At 40.1% G+C, this 17186-nt stretch overlaps 1 protein-coding gene across 6 annotated transcripts in view; it reads left to right on the top strand.

The window, feature by feature from the left end:
* The window catches only part of DLG2 (discs large MAGUK scaffold protein 2), a 2166992-nt gene that overhangs the window by 157042 nt on the left and 1992764 nt on the right, over positions 1–17186 (top strand). The window lies entirely within an intron of this gene.

Raw genomic sequence — 17186 nt, 5'->3', positions numbered from 1 at the left:
AAACATCTGCCATCCTGCCCACCTCAGAGTGAGAGAAACCTAGTCTTTCAAATGTAAATAAGGGAAGAGAAAAGAAGGAGTCCTGGGTTCTTACACTTTGCAATGTAAATAAGTGTTGCTAGGCAGAAGATAAGACAGTTGCATCTGGATTTACAATGCCTGAATGTCTCCGTGTCTTATCCTCCTTTGAAATGTAAACATCAAGGAAGGTATATCTCTAAAAAGTCCTCTCACTGTCTATTCTGTCATCATTTAACTTCCAAGTCTTGGCCTCTAATTTAGCTTCTGGTAAAATTTGCTCAGAAAGCCAGAACCATCTAGTAACATGAAAATATTCTTTTTTATTTTTGGTTGAGACAGAGTCTCACTCTGCCACCCAGGCTGGAGTGCTGTGGCATGATTTTGGCTCACTGCAACTTCCGTTTCCCAGGTTCAAGTGATTCTCATGCCTCAGCCTCAGCCTCAGCCCCCTGAGTAGCTGGGGAATGCAACACCATGCCCAGCTAACTTTTATATTTTTAGTGGAGATGGGGTTTCACCATGTGGGCCAGGCTGGTCTCGAACTCCTGATCTCAAGTGATCCACCTGCCTTGGCCGCCCAAAGTGCTGGGATTACAGGCTTGAGCCACAACACCTGGCCAAAAATATTAATTTACTCACTATAATATCTTCAGTGGAACTCTTCTCCTTCTCACCCCTACCCCAACTGTGCAAATCCTTTGTGGCCTAGCTCATAAAAATTTTCATCCAAAATGATTTTGCTTTGGCTTCTTCTGAGTGTCCTAGTGATATCAATGGGCCAGGGTTTTTTGTTTTTGTTTTTTTTTTAATTTTAAATGATTGGGGGGATTTTTATTAAAAAAAAAAACCAAGTAGATTAATTTGGTTTTCATGTCTTTCTGATTTTTCACCAAAGTTACTTTTTTTTTTTTACATTGTTGGTGTCTAGGGAGAAAATATTCTGGGCAGAAGGAACAGCAAATGCAAAAGCTTGGTGAGATTGTCAGAGGAACAGTGTGGATGGATGGGAGTGAGTGATGGGTATAATAGTAAGAATGAAGAGGAAGTAGAAAGGTAGGCAGATCTTGTAGAGCCTTGTAGGCTAAAGTAAGGGCTTTGGATTTTACTCTGAGTGAAATGGGAAACTACTGGAGGCCTTGGAATAGAGGAAGGGCATTATATGAGTTTTGATTTAGGTGGGTCATATTTACTGCTTGTGTTAAGTTATTTAGATGGATAGCTGGTAGGATCATCATATTCAATACTGACTCCCTTCAACTGGCCTCCTAGACTAGAAATTGGCTTCTTTTAGAGCTCCCTGGAAAACCAAATACTTAAGGCAATCAATTCTGACAGGATGCTGAAATGGCAAAGTAGATCACTGGTCTGTCACATCATAAATAAGAACTACAAACCTTGTATGCGAATCCACTGACCACACCAGGTGAAAGGCTGTTGTTCCTTTAACTGAAGGATGCCAACGTGGTGGAAGAGGACTGAAGATCAATTTTGGCCATGACATAATTACTACAGTTGGATGCCTCTGTGATCATACCAGAGTAGTTTGGTGTTTCCCTCATTAGGTAGCTTAAAAGCCCTACAATCCAATGGCTGGAGTTTGATGTTCAGTCCCATTAGATCCTTTTTTGTTATTTCAGAATTCAGTGGGCAAAGGTGAACTTACACATATGCTACTATTTGTTTTGCTATGCAGTTCTCTCAATAAATACTGTAGCAGAAAGTCTGATATCTGATTGATTTTATTTGTACAACAAGGAGCCAGAGTTGGATTGAGTAGGAGCAAGGAGACCAATAAAGTGGCTCTTGAAATCATTCAAGTGAGAAATGATAGCTCTTTTGACCAAAGTGGTTAAGGTGGTAAGAAGCAGTCATATTTGAGCTATATTTAGAATGAAGAGCTGATAGGACTTGCTGATGGATTGGATATGAGAGAAATAGAACAGTGATAATACTTTCATGGTTCTTGACTTGCCCGATTGGAAGAATCTAGGTTCCATTTATTGAGGTAAAAGAGTATATGCACTCAATAAACATATATTGAATGGAGTAATAAAGGAAAGAGTGAAACCACCTTTGCAAGATTATGTCAGAAATCTGACAGGCAGGGAACAGTGGCTCATGCTTGTAATCCCAGCACTTGGGGAGGCCAAGGCGGAAGAATTGCTTGAGCCCAGAAGTTGAAGACCAAGTTAGGCAATGTGGTGAGACTCCATCTCTATAAATATTTAAAAAAAATTAGACATCTACAGAACTCTGCACCCCAAATCAACAGAATATACATTCTTTTCAGCACCACACCACACCTATTCCAAAATTGACCACTTATTTGGAAGTAAAGCACTCCTCAGCAAATGTAAAAGAACAGAAATTATAACAAACTGTCTCTCAGACCACAGTGCAATCAAACTAGAACTCAAGATTAAGAAACTCACTCAAAACCGCTCAACTACATGGAAACTGAACAACCTGCTCCTGTGTGACTACTGGGTACATAACGAAAGGAAGGCAGAAATAAAGATGATCTTTGAAACCAATGAGAACAAAGACTCAATATACCGGAATCTCTGGGACACATTCAAAGCAGTGTGTAGAGGGAAATCTATAGCACTAAATGCCCACAAGAGAAAGCAGGAAAGATCTAAAATTGACACCCTAACATCACAATTAAAAGAACTAGGGAAGCAAGAGCAAACACATTTGAAAGCTAGCAGAAGGCAAGAAATAACTAAGATCAGAGCAGAACTGAAGGAGATAGAGACACAAAAATCCCCTCAAAAAATCAATGAATCCAGGAGCTGGTTTTTTGAAAAGATCAACAAAATTGATAGCCTGCTAGCAAGACTAATAAAGAAGAAAGGAGAGAAGAATCAAATAGATGCAATAAAAAATGATAAAGGGGATATCACCATCGATCCCACAGAAATACAAACTACCATCAGAGAATACTATAAACACCTCTACACAAATAAACTAGAAAATCGAGAAGAAATGGATAAATTTGTCAACACATACACCCTCCCAAGACTAAACTAGGAAGAAGTTGAATCTCTGAATAGAACAATAACAGACTGTGAAATTAAGGCAATAATTAATAGCCTACCAACCAAAAAAAGTCCAGGACCAGATGGATTCACAGCTGGATTCTACCAGAGGTACAAGGAGGAGCTGGTAGCATTACTTCTGAAATTATTCCAATCAGTAGAAAAAGAGGGAATCCTCCCTAACTCATTTTATGAAGCCAGCATCATCCTGATACCAAAGCCTGGCAGAGACATAACAAAAAAAGATAATTTTAGGCCTATATCCCTGATGAACATCGATGCAAAAATCCTCAATAAAATACTGGCAAACTGAATTCAGGGGCACATCAAAAAGCTTATCCACCATGATCAAGTGGGCTTCATCCTTGGGATGCAAGGCTGGTTCAACATATGCAAATCAATAAATGTAATCCAGCATATAAACAGAACCAATGACAAAAGCTACATGACTATCTCAATAGATGCAGAAAAGGCCTTTGACAAAATTCAACAACCCTTCATGCTAAAAACTCTCAATAAATTAGGTATTGATGGGACATATCTCAAAATAATAAGAGATATCTATGACAAACCCACAGCCAGTATCATACTGAATGGGCAAAAACTGGAAGCATTCCCTTTGAAAACTGGCACAAGACAGGGATGCCCTCTCTCACCACTCCTATTCAACATAGTGTTGGAAGTTCTGGCCAGGGCAATCAGGCAGGAGAAGGAAATAAAGGGTATTCAATTAGGAAAAGAGGAAGTCAAATTGTCCCTGTTTGGAGATTACATGATTGTATATCTAGAAAACCCCATCGTCTCAGCCCCAAATCTCCTTAAGCTGATAGGCAACTTCAGCAAAGTCTCAGGATACAAAATCAATTGCAAAAATCACAAGCATTCTTATACACCCATAACAGACAAACAGAGAGCCAAATCATGAGTGAACTCCCATTCACAGTTGCTTCAAAGAGAATAAAATACCTAGGAATCCAACTTACAAGGGATTTGAAGGACCTCTTCAAGGAGAACTACAAACCACTGCTCAATGAAATAAAAGAGGATACAAACAAATGGAAGAACATTCCATGCTCCTGGGTAGGAAGAATCAATATCATGAAAATGACCATACTGCCCAAGGTAATTAATAGATTCAATGCCATCCCCATCAAGCTACCAATGACTTTCTTCACAGAATTGGAAAAAACTACTTTAAAGTTCATATGGAACCAAAAAAGAACCCACATTGCCAAGTCAATCCTAAGCCAAAAGAAGAAAGCTGGAGGCACCACGCTACCTGACTTCAAACTATACTACAAGGCTACAGTAACCAAAATAGCATGGTACTGGTACCAAAACAGAGATATAGACCAATGGAACAGAACAGAGCCCTCAGAAATAATGCCACATATCTACAACGATCTGATCTTTGACAAACCTGACAAAAACAAGAAGTAGGGAAAGGATTCCTTATTTAATAAATGGTGCTGGGAAAACTGGCTAGCCATATGTAGAAAGCTGAAACTGGATCCCTCTCTTACACCTTATACAAAAATTCATTCAAGATGGATTAAAGACTTACATATTAGACCTAAAACCATAAAACCCTAGAAGAATACCTAGGCAATACCATTCAGGACATAGGCATGGGCAAGGACTTCATGTCTAAAACACCAAAAGCAATGGCAACAAAAGCCAAAATTGACAAATGGGATCTAATTAAACTCAGGAGCTTCTGCACAGCAAAAGAAAATACCATCAGAGTGAACAGGCAACCTACAGAATGGGAGAAAATTTTTGCAATCTACTCGTCTGACAAAGGGCTAATATCCAGAATCTACATACAATGAACTCCAACAAATTTACAAGAAATAAACAAACAACCCCATCAAAAAGTGGGCAAAGGATATTAACAGACACTTCTCAAAAGAAGACATTTATGCAGTCAAGAGACACATGAAAACATGCTCATCATCACTGGCCATCAGAGAAATGCAAATCAAAACCACAATGAGATACCATCTCACGCCAGTTAGAATGGCAATCATTAAAAAGTCAGGAAACAACAGGTGCTGGAGAGGATGTGGAGAAATGGGAACACTTTTACACTGTTGGTGGGAGTGTAAACTAGTTCAACCATTGTGGAAGTCAGTGTGGCGATTCCTCAGGGATCTAGAACTAGAAATACCATTTGACCCAGCCATCCCATTACTGGGTATATACCCAAAGGATTATAAATCATGCTGCTATAAAGACACATGCACACATATGTTTATTGTGGCACTATTCACAATAGCAAAGACTTGGAACCAACCCAAATGTCCAATAATGATAGACTGGATTAAGACAATGTGGCACACATACACCATGGAATACTATGCAGCCATAAAAAATGATGAGTTCATGTCCTTTGTAGGGACATGGATGAAGCTGGAAACCATCATTCTCAGCAAACTATCACAAGGACAAAAAACCAAATACCGCATGTTCTCACTCATAGGTGGGAATTGAACAATGAGAACACATGGACACAGGAAGGGGAACATCACACACCAGGGCCTGTTGTGGGGTGGGGGGAGCGGGGAGGGATAGCATTAGGAGATATACCTAATGCTAAATGACGAGTTACTGGGTGCAGCACACCATCATGGCACATGTATACATATGTAACAAACGTGCACGTTGTGCTCATGTACCCTAAAACTTAAAGTATAATTAAAAAAAAATTAGCCAGTTGCAGTGGCTATGAAGTAGTCATAGCTACTTGGGAGGCTGAAGTGGGAAGTTTGCTTGAGCCCAGGAGTTTGAGTTTCCAGTGAGCTATGATTGTGCCACGACACTTAACCCTGGGTAACAGAGAAAGACCCTGTTTCAAAAAAAAAATCTTATATTGTTGACTCCATCTTGCTTCTTTTTTTTTTTTTTTTTTTTTTGAGGCAGAGTTCTGCACTGTTGCCTGCACTGGAGTACAGTGGCACAATCTTGGCTCACTACAACCTCCACCTCCTAGGTTCAAGTGATTCTCCTGCCTCAGCCTCCCAAGTAGCTGGGATTACAGGTGCCTGTGACCATGCCCAGATAATTTTTTGTATTTTTAGTAGAGACGGGGTGTCACCATGTTGGCCAGGCTGGTCTCAAACTCCTGGCCTTGTGATTCACCTGCCTTGGCCTCCCAAAGTGCTGGAATTACAGGTGTGAGCCACCGCGCCTGACCTCAATCATGCTTCTGACCCCCAAGCTGTCTTCCCAAACTAAACTGCCTTTGTAAAAATCTAATGAAAGGCCACAACATTAGGATTATGATAAGGGCCTGAATTCTGCTAAAATGGGAATAGTTTCTATAATCCTTTACTGCCCAGGGGTCATGTGACCAGAGGTCACAAGATTTGTGACTATTCCAATTGTTCCTATAGATAACTTTGCTGTTATAGTACCTAAGATTGTTTTTTTGAAATATCTTTCAGACTGATGCCACCCGAACTTGTGACCTGTAACTCAGCTGATCCTGTGGCTCCACCCAGAGGTGGACTAAGCTCACAGGGAACATTTTCCATACCATTATGATTTCATCCCCAACAATCAGGAGCACCCCTTCCCTTGCCCCATGCCCACCAAGTTGTCCATAAAAACCATAACCTCCAAGCCTTCAGGGAAACTGATCTGAGTGGTAACTCCAGTTCTTCTGTGAGGGCTGGTCTCACAGCAATTAAACTCTCTCTCATGCAATGCTGTGGTCTCAGTGGATTGATTTTGTCTGTACAGCAGGCAGGAAGAATCCATCTGGTGATTACAAAATGCATAGAATATTTTAGAAGAACATGTATAAGTACAAGATTCTGCACCATGTTGTAGTGTTGGAAACTAAACTTAAGTTTCAGATAGAAAGGGATTATTTTATCACTGTATATCTGGCAAATGATATAGCACCTTGTATATGATACAACCTACCCTTCTCCCCTTTCAATCTCTCTCTCTCTCGGGTTGTGTGTGTGTGTGTGTGTGTGTGTGTACATGTATGTCTATATGGTGCATAATATATATTAAATAGTACAGTATATTAAATTCATAGTATAGTGCTTGCTGTGTAGTAGCTATCTACAAAGGTAGTAGTGTCTGCCATTGATATAATTCTAAATGCTCTCCTTTGTCACATTCAGTCCTTGACACAGTTCTCTCTCATGTACTCAATACCAATATCTGATGAGGTTTTTTAAAATTTTTAAATTTTTAAACAAGGTCTTTCTGTGTTGTTCAGACTAGCATGCAGTGGCATGATTATAGCTCCCTGCAGCCTTGAACTCCTGGTCAAGTCATCCTCCCGCCTTAGCCTCTGAGGTAGCTGGGATTATAGATGCACACAACCACGCCTGCCTAATTTAAAAAAATTTTTTTTATAGACTATGTAGCCCAGATTGGTCTCAAACTCCTGGCCTCCAGCAATTCTCCATTCTTGGCCTCCCAAAGAGCTGGGATTACTGGCACAAGCCACTGCACCCATCCCAAGTTTTTTTGGTAATTCATTCTACACATTTCTTATTTCTATTATCTTCCTTTTATCTCTCCTTCTTCTTGTGTGGTGTACTAACCTATTGTGAATCTTTTGATGCTTTCTGTTTTCATAGACATTATCTGCTAAGGATATTTCAAAATTCTGAGGATTATTCAAGAAAAATACAGTATTGCCTAGTTTTCTTCTGATTGAACTTTCATTTTTAACCACTTTGCAGTTATTGTTGAGTAATTAATTTAGCATGGGACCCATAAAAGAGATAATGTATCCAACCTTGATACTCCTGAGGATACAAAGAAAAATAAAATGATTCCCCATCTTAGGGAATATATTAGTCTGTTAGGGCTGTCATAACAAAATACTATACACTGGGTAGTTTACACAACAGTTTATTTTCTCTCAGTTCTGGACACTGGAATTCCATGATCAAGGTTCTGGTATGGTTGGTGTCTTGTGAAGGATCTCCCCTTGGGCAGATGGCCGCCTTCTCGCTGTCTACTCATATGACTTCTTTATGCATGTGTGAAGAGAGATAGAGCTTGCTTGTGAACCTTCTTATAAGGACATTGATTTTAACAGATTGATGACCCACCTTTCTGACCTCATTTAACCTTAATGACTTCCTTAGAGGTTTTATCTCCAAATGTAGCCACACTGTAAGTTAGGTTTTCTTTTTTTTTTTAATTATACTTTAAGTTTTAGGGTACATGAGCACAACGTGCACGTTTGTTACATATGTATACATGTGGCATGTTGGTGTGCTGCACCCATCAACTCGTCATTTAACATTAGGTATATCTCCTAATGCTATCCCTCCCTGCTCCCCCCACCCCACAACAGGCCCCGGTGTGTGATGTTCCCCTTCCTGTGTCCATGTGTTCTCATTGTTCAATTCCCACCTATGAGTGAGAACATGCGGTGTTTGGTTTTTTGTCCTTGTGATAGTTTGCTGAGAGTGATGGTTTCCAGCTCCATCCATGTCCCTAGAAAGGACATGAACTCATCATTTTTTATGGCTGCATAGTATTCCATGGTGTATGTGTGCCACATTGTCTTAATCCAGTCTATCATTGTTGGACATTTGGGTTGGTTCCAAGTCTTTGCTATTGTGAATAGTGCCACAATAAACATATGTGTGCATGTGTCTTCATAGCAGCATGATTTATAATCCTTTGGGTATATACCCAGTAATGGGATGGCTGGGTCAAATGGTATTTCTAGTTCTAGATCCCTGAGGAATCACCACACTGACTTCCACAATGGTTGAACTAGTTTACCGTCCCACCAACAGTGTAGAAGTGTTCCTATTTCTCCACATCGTCTCCAGCACCTATTGTTTCCTGACTTTTTAATGATTGCCATTCTAACTGGCGTGAGATGATATCTCATTGTGGTTTTGATTTGCATTTCTCTGATGGCCAGCGATGATGAGCATGTTTTCATGTGTCTTTTGACTGCATAAATGTCTTCTTTTGAGAAGTGTCTGTTAATATCCTTTGCCCACTTTTTGGTGGGGTTGTGTTTTTTTCTTGTAAATTTGTTTGAGTTCATTGTAGATTCTGGATATTAGCCCTTTGTCAGATGAGTAGGTTGCAAAAATTTTCTCCCATTCTGTAGGTTGCCTGTTCACTCTGATGGTATTTTCTTTTGCCGTGCAGAAGCTCTTGAGTTTAATTAGATCCCATTTGTCAAATTTGGCTTTTGTTGCCATTGCTTTATTCAGTCCATAATAGGGAGTTCACTACATGCTAGATTGACATCTCCCTTTGTCAGTTTCCGTCACCTTTTTGCTGCTGCATGTGGCTTGGGGAAGTGGAGATAGTAGAGATAATAAAGATAAAGATCAAGGAGTATTCCCCATGCCTAAGTAAATACATTAAAACTGCTAAAAAAATGAATGAGTACTTCCCATCACTGGCCTCTTCAGTCACAGGTACTCAAGGACTTCTCTCACTCTCAGTATTGCTACGGTATATACTCCACTCATGGCAGCATAGTCAGACTCAAATATGGTAGAGATCAGCCAGGAAACTGCACAACTGTTTTTTGCCCAAATGTCAGTTTTCTTGTGTTCTCTTTCCTTGTAAAAATAAGTCTTGTCACAATTGTCAATACACCTGAAAGAAGAGAAATATCTATTTTCTCCCTCTACTGTATTCTTTTCTCTCTTCTATTCACTTTGGCAAGCATCCTGACACATTCAAATGGAGTATATAATAAACTTGAGGCTGAAAAAGGAAACCAAGAGAGGAAAAGTGATGAGAAGAGTGTTTTACATTAAGTAGGAAGAAATGATGTTAATATATATGTACTCTACAGCCTGTTTATCTTGATATGCTGGATTCCCTAGTGTGTATAACTTCCGTAGGAATCCAAGTCCAGTTAAAATGATTGCTGTTTCTGTATGAATGGTAAAGTTTAAGAATAGAAGCTTTTAAATGAAAACATATATTTGCAGTGGTTCTTTGAGAAATTACTCTTCATTTTCTAATGAAGGCCAATAAATGAGCACCACCACAAATCAAACCAACAAAAAAGCCAAAAGGCAAAACAAATGAAAATACAAAACCTCAACCCTCATCCCAAATAAAACCTAACCAACAGCATCATCGACAAACATAAACCTCACAAATATACATAAATTACAAGATGTCTAACCTTGGTCTTAGTTTTTCAAAGCAGGAACTTGCTCTACAAAGATCAAGAAACTAGAGCTTCTCTTCAGGATCCTTCAATGGAGAACAATTGTGAAGAAATTGGACTAAAGACAAGGCAAATTGATTAAAATATTGAAAAGTGAGGGGTGATCATGGGAGAGGCCAAGATGGCTGACTATTAGTAGCTAGTGTGCACCTCTCTCACAGAGAGAAGAAAGTGGTGATTAACTACTGTATCTTCAACTGGAACATCTAGATGGAAACATTAGGGTTAATCAAGGAAACAACTTGACCCATGGAGAATGGAGCGAAGTGAGACAGGACAACTGCCCACCCAGGAGTGGCATGGAGCCAGAGGAGGCTCCCACACTGCCAGGAAATTGTGAGTGAGTGAGAGTCCCCAGGGACCCACAGTTCTGCCATGGACCTTTGCAACCCTGGGCTCAGGTGATCCATGCATAAGCCTACCCCACCAGAGCTTCCAGGCTGACAATGAGAGCTGTGTGGAGTCTGGGCAGAGCTGCTGCCCAGGCACACATGGAATCTTGGGAGCCATGAATTCCTAGGTATCCCAGCATTAGTGACTGGAGCTCCAGCAGTAGGAGAGGTCGGGCTCCCTTCATTCCCCCAGGAAAGTGGCTGAATCCAGAGGGCTGAGCAGCAATGGACTCCAGGCTTCACCTCCACTGCATTTCACAGGATGAGGCCCACTGGCCTGGGTCTCCAGCCTCCCCCTGTCTGGGCTCTTGGGCTGGTAGCAGCTCTGCACTTCCCTGGGATGGAGCTCCCAGAAAGAGAGGCTGGTTACCTTTGTTGTCTGTCAGCCCCTGCCAATATAGCCTTCAGGCTCTGCAGAGTACTTAATGTTTAGGGAGTGGTACAGATCTCCTGTACAGCACAGCCATCCCATGGAAAAGTGGCCAGAGTGTTCTACACATGAGTCCTGGACCTTACTTGTTTCTTACTAGGCAGGGCCTCTCAGCCTGGAATTCCAGCACAGCTAACTTGCTTCAACCTGAACATTTCGGTTTCAGGTAGTTCAGCATTACTCTGAGGAGGAAATCCCAGAGACAGCCCACAACCCCTCTGGAATTGCAGCTGCAGTGGTATCACCCTAACCACTCTTGGTGTGAAAGCAACAAAGGGCCAGTCACTACATGGGCATCTCCAGCACACTACAGCCACTATATGGAAAGGAGTGATCTGTCTTCCCTGGGAGCTCCCAACCCTTACTCTTTACCAGGCAGGGCCCCGGCTTTGCACCACATAATAGCCACCCATCCACAGCTAAGCATACCCACGGAATGTCTCTGAGTTTCCCTGGGGTGGGGCTCCCTGAGACAACTGGCAGACCCTCTACCACTGCCACAGCAATGGTTCTGCCCCTGCTACCCTTGGTCTGGGGAAGAAACCAAGAGCCTGAGGGCTTCACATGAGCTTCCAATACACCACAGTCACCATATGGAGAGAAGCCTGGTCACTCATCCCTGTGAGCGCTCGAACCCCCACTCCTCAACAAGCAGAGCCAGCAGAACAACTGTCTCACCTCCTGGCTGAATTTTCCCAGTAGCAGTGGCTCTACATTTTTTCTGAGGTAGAGCTCCTGAAGTCAACCAAAAGCCCCTCTGCTACTGCCACTGCAGTGGTAGTGACCTTGCTGTCCTTGAATTGGAGAAGCAGCGAAGACCCTGAGTGCTTTAACCACACCTCCAGCAAGCTGCTGTTGCCCTAGGGAGAAGAGGCCAGTCTGTCTCCCTGTTACCTGTCCCTGACACCCTCTCATCACCAGGCGGGCCTTCCTAGCTTGAGCCCAAAGCACAGGTGCCCCATCCAGGGCCAATTGCACTGATTAATAATGGGTCCACATCTCTCTGGGTTGGAACCCCAAGAGGCAAGTGAAAGGCTCTCTGCCATAACCACTGCTAAGGTCCCTTCCCCTTCTGTCCAAGAGTCCCAAGCCAAGATTTGCAGTCAGCACTCAAGTGGGAGAGGAACCTATACTTTCAAAGCACTGAGAAGAAGCATGGCTGCAATCATGAGGAAATAAAGAGGAGCCACACTGTTGATTAAGTGACTGCCTACAGGCTACTATGTGTAAGTGCCACCTACTGGATCACAGCCCAAAATTCAACACCAAAAATACTTTACTAATATTTGAAACCAAGAAAAAGACCTTGGTTTCAAATTTGTAGTTTCAAACTACAAATAAGACCTTGCACAAAGCCTCAGCCCTCTGAAAACACCCAGAAAAGAAGTGTACTAACTGTACTGAAACTACACGTCAGTTATCAGAACACAAGCCAACACAGATGAAAAAGAACCAGTGCGAGAACTCCGGCAACTCAAAAAGCCAGTGTCTCCAAATGACCTCACTAGTTCCCCAGCAGGTATTCTTAACCAGACTGAAATGGCTGAAATGACAGAAATAGAATTCAGAATATGGATAGGAATGAAGATCATTGAGGTTGAAAACAATGTCAAAGTCCAGTGCAGGAAAGCTAAGGATCATTAAAAAAATACAGAGGCTGATAGATAAAAATGGCCATTATAAGGAATAACCAAACAGATTTGATAGAGCTGAAAAACATACTGCAAGAATTTTATAATGCAATCACAAGTGTTAACAGGAGAATAGGCCAATCTGAGGAAAAAATGTCAAAGCTTAGAGACTGTCTTGTTGAAATAATTGTCAGACAAAAATGAAGAAAAAAGAATATAAAAGAATGAACAAAACCTCCAAGAAATATGGGATTATGTAAAGAAACCAAATCTATGACTCACTGTTGTCCCTGAAAGAGATGGAGAGAAAGCAAGCAACTTGGAAAACATATTTTAGAATATCACCTGTGAAAGCTTCCCCAACCTCACTAAAGATGTCAACATTCAAATTCAGGAAATGCAGAGAACTTCAGCAAGATACTAAATAAGGGTACCATCCCCAAGACACATAATCATCAGATTCTTCAACATTGAAATGAAAGAAAAAATGTTAAAGGCAGCTAGAGAGAAGGGACGTTCATCTAGAAAGGAAATCCCATCAGGTCAACAGTGGACCTTTCAGCAGAAACCCTACAAGCCAGAGGAGAATAAGGGCCTATATTAAGCATTCTTAAGGAAAATAATTTTCAACTCAGAATTTTATATCCAGACAAACTAAACTTCATAAATGAGAGAGAAATAAAATCCCTTTCAGACAAGCAAATGAGGGAATTCATTACCACCAGACTTGCTGCTTTACAATAGGTCCTGAAAGGAGTGCTAAATATGGAAAAGAAAGACCATTACCAGCCACTACAAAAACATACTTAAGCATATAGACAAGTGACACTATAAAGCAACAACACAAGCAAGTCTGCATAATAACCAGCTAACAGTATGATGACAGGATCAAATTGGCATATATCAATATTAGCCTTGAATATGAATGGGCTAAATTCCCCCAGTTAAAAGGCACAGAGTGGCAAACTGGATAAAGAAGCAAGACCTAATGGTATGCTGTCTTCAAGAGACCCATCTCACATGCAGCAACATTCATAGGCCCAAAACAAAGGGATGGAGAAAAACCTACCAAGCAAATGGAAAACTACCAAGCAAATGGAAAAGCAGGGGTTGCTGTCCTAATTTCAGACAAAAGAGACTTTAAGCCCAACAAAGATAAAAAAAAAAAAAAGACAAAGAAGAGCATTACATAATGCAAAAGTTTTAATTCAACTGGAAGACTTAAGTATCCTAAATATATATGCACCTAACACAGGAGTGCCTGGATTCATAAAGCAATTTCTCAGAGACCTAGATTCCCACACAATTAGAGTACAGGACTTCAACACCCCACTGACAGTATTAGACAGATCATTGAGGCAAAAAATTAACAGATATTCAGGACCTGAACTCAACACTTAACCAAATGGGCCTAATAAAACCCTGTAGTACTCTCTGTTCAAAAACATTCTTCTCATCACCATATGGCACAACCCTAAAGTTGTAATCCTTGGCAAATTCAAAACAATTGATATCATACCAACCACACTTTCAGATCACAGTACAATAAAATAGAAACCAATACCAAGAAAATTGCTCAAAACCATAAAATTACATGGAAATGAAACAACCTACTCTTGAATGATTTTTGGATAAATAGGGAAACTATGGCAGAAATCAAGAAATTCTTTGACCAAATGAAAACAAAGACAGAACATACAATAATCTCTGGGACACAGCTAAGGCAGTGTTAAGAGGGAAGTTTATAGCACTAAATGCCCACGTCGAAAGGCTTGAAAGATCTAAAATTAACAACCTAACATCACACCTTGAGAAACTAGAGACACAAGAGCAAACCAATCTCAAAGCTAGCAGAAGACAAGAAATAACCAAAATTAGAGCTGAACTGAAGGAATTTGAGATGTGAAAACACCATACAAAAGATCAATAAATCCAGGAGTTTGTTTTTTGAAAGAATAAGTAAGATAGATAGACTGCTATGTAGACTAATAAAGAAGAAAATATAGAAAATCCAAATAAACACAATCAGAAATGACAAAGGGGACATTACCACCAACCCCACAGAAATACAAATAACCATCAGAACTACTATGAGCACCTCTATGCACACAAACCAGAAAACCTAAAAGAAATGGATAAATTCCTGGACACATACAACCTCCCAAGAGTGAACCAGGAATCCCTGAACAGACTAATAGTGAATTCCAAAATTGAATCAGTAATAAAAAGCCTACCAACCAAAAAAAGCCCAGGACCAGACAGATTCACAGTTGAATTCAACTAGTTGTATAAAGAAGAGCTAGTACCACTCCTAGTGAAACTAATTCTAAAAGTTGAGGAGCAGGTATCATCCTGATACCAAAACCTGGCAGAGACACAATAAAAAGCTGAACATCTTGATGAAAATAGATGCAAAAATCCTCAACAAAATAGTAGCAAACTGAACTCAGCAGCACATCAAAAATCTAATCCACCATAACCAAGTAGGCTTCATCCCTGGGATGCAAGCTTGGCTCAACATATGCAAATCAATAAGACTCAACACATAAACAGAACTTAAAAACAAAAACCACATGATTATCTCAATAGATGCAAAAAAGCTTTCAATAAAATTTAACATCCCTTTATGTAAAAACCCTCCAGAAACTAGGCACTGAAGGAACATACTTCAAAATAATAAGAGCCATCTGTGACAAATCCACAGCCTACATCATACTGAATAGGCAAAAGCTGAAAGTGGTCCCCTTGATAACCAGAATGAGACCAGTACACCCTCTCTCACCACTCTTATTCAGCATAGTACTGGTAGTCCTGGCCGAAGGAGTCAGGCAAGAGAAAGAAATAAAAGGCATCCAAATAGGAGAAGAGGAAGTCAAACTATCCCTGCTTGCAGATGACATGATTCGATATCTAGCAAACTCTATAGTCTCTGCCTAAAAGCTTCTTGATCTGATAAACAACTTCAGCAAAGTTTTGGGATACAAAATCAATGTACAGAAATTTGTAGCATTTCTATATACAAACAACATCTAAGTGGAGAGCCAAATCAGGAACACAATCCCGTTTACAATTGCCAGAAAAAGAATAAAATACCTAGGAATGTAGCTAACTAGGGAGGTGTAAAATCTCTGCAAGGACAATTACAAAACACTACTCCAAGAAATCAGAGATGACATACACAAATGGAAAAACATTCCATGCTCATGGATAGGGAGAATCAATATTATAAAAATGACCATATTGCCCAAAGTAATTTACAGATTCAATGCTATTCCTATCAAACTATCAATGACATTCTTCACAGAATTAGAAAGAAACTATTCTAAAATTTATGTAGAGCCAAAAAAGAATCCAAATACCCCAAACAATTATAAGCAAAAAGAACAAAGCTGGAGGTATCATGTTACCTGACTTCAAAGTATACTACAAGGCTGTAGTAATGAAAACACTGATACGAAAACAGACACATAGACCAATGAAATGGAATCGAGGCCCAGAAGTAAAACTGCACACCTAAAACTATCTGATCTTCCACAAAACTAACAAAAACAAACAATGGGGAAAGGACTTGCTATTCAATAAATAGTGATGGGATAACTGGCTAGCAATATTCAGAAGATTGAAACTGGACCCCTTTCTTACACCATATACAAAAATCAACTGAAGATGGATTAAAGACTTAAACATAAAACCTAAAACTATAAAAACTCTGGAAGAAAACCTAGGAAATACCATTCTGGACATAGGACCTGGCAAAGATTTCATGACAATGATGCCAAAAGCAATTGCAACAAAAATAATAATTGATAAATTGGATCTAATTAAACTAAACAGCTTTTGCACAGCACGAGAAACTATAATATCAATAAAGATACAACCTAAAGAATGGGAGAAAATATTTGCAAACTATGTATCTGACAAAGGTGCAATATGCATAATCGATACAGAACATGATCAAATTTACAAGCAAAAACCAAACAATACTATTAAAAAGTGGGCAAAGGACATACATGTCAAAAGACATACATGTGGTCAACAAGAATAAGAAATGCTCAACATCAGTAATTTTTAGGGAAATGCAAATCAAAACCACAATGAGATACCATCTCATACCAGTCAGACTGGCCATTATTAAAAGTCAAAAAGTAACAGATGATGGTGAGGTTGAGGAGAAAGGGGAATGCTTATACACGTGGTATACTAGATAAAGAAAATGTGGTACATATATGCCATGGAGTACTATGCAACCATAAAAAAGAATGAGATAATTCCCTTTGCAGCAACATGGTTGGAGCTAGAGACCATGATCCTGGGAACAGAAAACCAAATGCCACATGTTCTTACTTACAAGTCAGAGCTAAGCAATGAAAACACATGGACACAAAGGGGAACAACAGACACCAGGGCCTGCTTAAGGGTGGAGGGTGGGAGGAAGGAGAGCATAAAAAAATACCTATTGGGTAATATGCTTACCTC

This window comes from Pan paniscus, chromosome 9 (genome assembly GCF_029289425.2).
Source record: "Pan paniscus chromosome 9, NHGRI_mPanPan1-v2.0_pri, whole genome shotgun sequence".
NCBI classification, from domain to species: domain Eukaryota; kingdom Metazoa; phylum Chordata; class Mammalia; order Primates; family Hominidae; genus Pan; species Pan paniscus.
Note: the sequence above shows the minus strand (reverse complement) of the source record. Positions and strands in the feature narration are given on the sequence as shown.